We start from the raw sequence: 6,000 nt of genomic DNA, 5'->3' as shown, positions 1-6,000 counted from the left end.
TTGCAGCCACCTTCAGTGGGGCAGGAGAAGCTGGGTAAATTAGCCTGCAGAGGAAATTTGCTCGGTGCTGCTGTAGCTAGCCTGTTTCCAGTACCAGAGCGAGCTTGTTGAAAGCTGGCATGGGCATCTCAACGCTGCGGTGTAGACATATCCTTTGGGTGCAATAACAATAGAAAGATGAGATATGTAGTTTTCAGAGGTTTTGGAGCAATAGAGTGCTAAGATAATACAGGCAATCAAGCTCAAAATATATCTGGTGGTGGTTTCTAACCCTACTGGTATTTCTCCTCGGGGTTCAGTGTGTTAGAAGAGACCAAGGGCATGTTTTAAAGTACACAGAACCCACAACAGGAGTAAAGATTTCCAAGGATCTTAGCACTCATTTAGACAAACAAAAATCAGTCTGTGGTACAAAGCTGCTCTGCAAACCAGTGGCTGAACTCGTTTGGAAATTCAGCGTTTAAGCGCCGTCGATTTACTATTCACCAAGACAAGATCTTTGCATCCTTTTCAGCAAAGCAAATGCTATTTAAAGACACAAATGCACACTCATATTATTAAACTTAATGTTTCTGTTTTGCAAGGGTGTTCTAACTCCAGGATGGGGACATAGAGCTGTTATCCCTACAGGCTGACTTCAGTCCTCAAAACTGAATCTTAAACAGCAGCCTCTTCACTCTTCCACTTATTCTTGGAGATGCACTAAAATTCTCTGTGCCTTCCTTAAACAGAAGAAAAAACTTGAGTTTCAGATGTGTGAGCACTGGAAATCCCAGTAAAGCCAAAGAGTCGCCCTGTATAGCAGCACTTTCCAGGGACACTTACTACCTCTCCTCTGATGTCCTGGTACTCAGTAATTGTAGGAGCATAGCATGCTACTGCTAAGTGTTTTTAAATTAGGATTTAAAAACTTCTCCTGTGGCTACCCCTCTTGATTACGAATCTGTTTTTTTTCCCTACCAAGACCCAGAGTTTTGGCTCCAGCACCCTCATCAGTTGTAATTACTGTGTCCTTTTACATGGAAAATGTGATCAACTTCAGCTTGTCTGAGCTGCTTCATACATCTGCACCTGTGGCTATGGAGGGAATGGCTCATGCTGGAAATTCTGACTCTATCAGAATGGCAATTATTAATCCTAGGAACTGCATTAAAAAGTATCTCCCTTCTTATTAGTATTATTAAGCGAAGTCTTACTCTTGATGACCTGCTAATCGCTTGTCATGTTAATTCCAATGTAAAGTATAAAACTCCTTCTTTAGTTTGAATCAAAATCATGTGTTTTCAAAGACATAGGAATACAATTGATGGATTAATGTGGTTGACTGAGGGTAAATATGGCTAGGGTAAGTGCTTTCACTCCCTGCTCTCTTTGAATCCTGTTTAATTCACAAAGAAAAATGGCAATACAATATCCTTATGCATTTTTGGATTTCCATGGGCCTTCTGGTTTTGCTAAGTACAAATGGCCTTTGCAGCTCAAGAGTTCAAGGTGAGCTTGATGGGGTGTTACGTGGCACACAGTTAACTGTCAGGAACATCAGCTAAGCCTATGTCCTGTGTCTTGCTGCAGCTCAGACCAGGGTTTGGATTCTTCTGTGGCTTCAGTTTCCACAAAAATTTCTCTCGATCAGACCGGGAGGAGCAACTTAGAAGGTCTGATCTTTTAAATTACTGTTTTGGCTGCTTCTTTTGGTACTTCAATTAAATTGAGGGTAAAAAGACAAAAGTTCACGGTCTCTACACACAAACACAAGGAGAGAGAGAACAGGAACAGTTCCCAAGTCCTGCAGCAGCCCTGGAAGGCACTATATGTCTCCTCCTCCTCTGCAGCATATGTTCCCCTAGCCTAAGATCCATGCTCAGATTAAACCTGGCCAAGGAGCTAGGATGTCCACGTGCAGTGGTCAGATCAAGCAGCAGCTTGCATTGCTGGACCTTGTTTGGGTTCCCGCTGCTCTGCCTGCATCTGTGCAGTTGTCCCAAAGCCCTGCAAACATCCCGTGTTTGCAAGCCTCAGAAATCTGCTTGCACAGAGGAGAGGCGGGGCACAAATGCTCCTTTTGCAATAACAAGCTTGTCTTTCCACCAATTCTGCCTGGGTGGCACAGTAACCACAGGCTCTCATCATTAGCAATAATTGGTGGGTCCCAGATTTAGCTCTGTCACCACAAACCCTGTCTTTTGCTCGAGCGGTCTCCAGCTTTAGCAAGTGGCAACTCCCTTAATTATACATTTTTATCTCCTCCACCCCAACTACTGCACTCGGGGCTGGGTTGGAAGGGAGGAAAGAGCAAAAAAGAAGGAATCAAAGGGGGGAAAGTTGATTTAAGTACCTGGGCGCAGGGAGCACTGCAGTCCATCTTACTGGCTATAGCACAACTGTTCTCTGCAGCACCATTTTAGCAGGAGCCCTGGCCAAATAATTTTTCCTTTCTATTGGGGCTGCAGCTTAGGGCTGTATTTTGGGGCTTCCCCCCACCCCCAGCCTTTTCTTCTTGCTCAGGAAGGCTGACTGTGTGACTCTCCTTCTCTGGCCTGGCTTGGGGTGAACCTAGCTTTGCCCTAAGCCCACCACCGTCTCCTTGGGCATCTTTCTGCCCCGGCCAGGGGCTTTCCAGGTCCCTTGTTCTTCCCTGCTCCTCTTTCTTTTTCCTTTGCTGCCCCCTATCCCCCAGTTTTGCTCTGCTGCCTAGCACATAAAACCGTAATTTGCTGCATAGGCATAAAATACTGTGAACTGCTGCACCTTTTGTACGTGGATAGGTCAAAAAGAAGTGTAGCAATTTGCTTGAACATGTGCACGGGCACTATTAATGCAGATCACTTGCAAGAAATAACGTAATACAGATTTGCCAACGTATGTATTGCATAAATGCTGACAGGTGCTGACAGAAGTGTGTGCGTAAACATTTAATAGCACTGTTAATTCATAGCACAACAGTTGCTGTTGGCATGGTTTGGAATTTATTATATTTTGCTATTTATTCCTAGTCAGCTTGTTGTCCATCATCCTCCCAGATGGCATGTCTACCGCAATTCCTTCCTCCTAAAATTTGCATGATGCTTTTCCTGGAAGCGAGGCAGGGTGGCTGATAGCTCAAGTTGTGCACGCAGACTCCAAAGCCTCCTTTCTTGTTCAATACAAGCCCACTTCGTGTCTGTGAAGAATTCCCCTAATCTCTTTATATTTTAATTGCTCTCTGTGAATAGGGGGAAATAAATATTTAATTCCCTTATAGATGTATTTCCCTTTTCTGTTTTTCTTTTCTAATCTGCTCAGATTGCCGTGGTGAAAACCTGGCCCCACTGAAGACAAAGGCAAAACCACCACTGATTTCAGTTCAACAAAGATTCACCTTAACTGACTCTGCCTAAAAGTTAGGTGTCTAGTCCAAGATAATCATCTAGGCTCCTTTTATAGTCCCTGTCAAAAGGTACTGGCACCTCCAGCATCAATTCACCCTCCCCATCTCAGATAGCTATCTTGGGATGGGATGAATAGACCTCCACAGGTGCCAATTTCTCTCTCCATCGACTACAGTGAAGGCTGAAAGTTTGAACTTAGACTAACTTTTAGGTGGCTATTTTTCGGCTGTGAGTGACAGGGATGGCTTCTTGCAGCGTGGTGGCACTCCCTCTCCCTGCCAGAGGTGGGGCCTCCAATGGGATGTCGGCATGCTGCAACACTGCAAATATTTATAGCTGGATCAAAACTGGTGTGCAATTTCTGCAGGCCTCAGGTATTCCCCTGCGAACGACGCTCAGGTGGCCTTGGATTGTGCCTTGCTCTGGCCGCCTGCTGGCATCACTGCGTTAATCTGTGACAGATTTCAGAAGCAGCAGCAAGAGGTGTATATATATGCTGAGCAGTGTTTTGCTGGGTTTTGCCAAGGGAAAAACTGAACCGTCGTGTAGGTTTCAGGTTTTGCTTTTCTCAGTGGAAAAACTGGACACTATCAAATGACATGAACAGCTTTCCAAAAACATTTTCTTTCCAGCAGTGAGTGAAAGAGGAGCGTTTTCACTATTAATCTCTAAAGGTACACAGTAATCAGTCATATTTCAGGTATGAGGGACAGTAAATGTCTGTTTGGGGGGTCTGTCATGGTTTAACCCCCGCCGGCAACTGAGCACCACGCAGCCACTCACTCATGCCCCCCACCCCCCCCCGGAGGGATGGGGGAGAGAATCAGAAGGGTAAAAGTGAGAAAACTCGTGGGTTGAGATAAAGACAGTTTAATAATTGAAATAAAATAATATAATAATAATTATAATAAATTGTAATGAAAAGGAAAATAACAAAAAGAAGAATAAAACCCAAGAAAGACAAGCGATGCAAACAAAAAACAATTGCTCACCACCTGCCGACCGATGCCCAGCCAGTCCCCGAGCAGCGGCCCCCCCCCGGCCAGCTTTCCCCAGTTTATGTGCTGAGCATGACGTCCCATGGTATGGAATGTCCCTTTGGCCAGTTGGGGTCAGCTGTCCTGGCCGTGCCCCCTCCCAGCTTCTTGTGCACCTCCAGCCTGCTTAGTCGGTAGAGCACGGGGAGCTGAAAAGTCCTTGACTAGTGTAAGCACTGCTCAGCAACAACTAAAACATCGGTGTGTTATCAACATTATTCTCGTGCTGAATCCAAAACACAGCACTGTACCAGCTACTACGAAGAAAATTAACTCTGTCCCAGCTGAAACCAGGACAGGGTCTCAGCGCATGTCTACTCATGCTGGTCATCAGAAGCATGGGAGTTCTGGATGAATGAGCATGTGTGATAGCCTCTACGACACGTTCCTGATGTTTTCCCCTAAAATTGAGGATGTTGGCTAGGAGGTACTGCTAACAAGGACAGTCTCTGAGGAGACGATTGCCTGATGTGATTCATTCCTTTAATTTCACCAGAAGCCCCATAGGAATTGCAGTGTGGCCTCCTGGTTGCAGTGGGGGGGTGTTGCTGCCAGGCCAGGGTGGCCATAGGTGCTGAATTATGGTCCTAAAAGCTGCTGGGATGTCCTACTGACTAATGAGAGGGAGAGAAGTTTCTTGGCTTTAACAGAGTCGCCACATAGGAAAAGTCAACATGGAGAAGAAAATCAAGCCTTTGTTCCTCTGAATTGTGAAAATTATTTCCTCTGTGGTTGTAAATTGATGGGGGATATTCTGATTTATCAGGTAAGGATCTGGTCTAACGTGCAGTAAAAGCTTCAAGTTTTGGCTGTAACTCAGGGGTTAGTCCTTTAGGTAGTCGCATAGAAGGTTTTGCAAGGGGATCAGAAGGTAGGGCTCTTGGGAACCCCAGGAAAAATAAACATAACCCAAAAAGCTGTGAGAGATTGTGTGACAGCCTCTGGTGAATGAAAAGTGACTGAACACCAGGTTTTTCTCTTTCACAGCCATAAAAACCAGGCTAAGGAGGCTGTCCATTACATCTCTTCTATGGTATCACTCCCTGTGTTTGACATAGCTCACATGATCTACGAACTGGGGCCTGGTTTTGATTTAGCACTGTTTATTAACCTAACGGTGCTGACATATTTTAGTGCAACATATAAAATCTAAGGCTTTTTCTTAAGCTGAGGAAATGAGGTTATGTGACATTGATCCAAAATGGAGGGGAGTATTTTAGGTTTCACTTTAACAGACAAGGGAACCGAGACAAGGGAAATGCAGTCTTTCTCCTGTCCTCCCTGCCAAGTCCTCTGCAAATGGGGCAGAAATACCAAGTTTCAGTGAAGTCTAGCGCACGTTTAAAACCAGCTGTAAATGGCTTTTGATCATTTTGTCGTGTGTGTGAAAGATTGTAAGAATCAGTTTAAAATTTTAATTGATCAGAAAATCAAAACAACAGGTCTGCTTGAGTTACTCAACTCATGTCCAGGTCCGAAAACAGTTGGACACAAATGTCCTGTGGCTACAGTGAAGGTACAAGACCTTGTCCCCATTGTATGAAAAAGGAAACTGAGGCCAGAGGGTGGGGGAATGGTGCGTCTGATATTATGGT

The sequence above is a fragment of the Aptenodytes patagonicus genome, chromosome 17 (assembly GCF_965638725.1).
Source record: "Aptenodytes patagonicus chromosome 17, bAptPat1.pri.cur, whole genome shotgun sequence".
In the NCBI taxonomy this organism is placed as follows: Eukaryota; Metazoa; Chordata; class Aves; order Sphenisciformes; family Spheniscidae; genus Aptenodytes; species Aptenodytes patagonicus.
Note: the sequence above shows the minus strand (reverse complement) of the source record.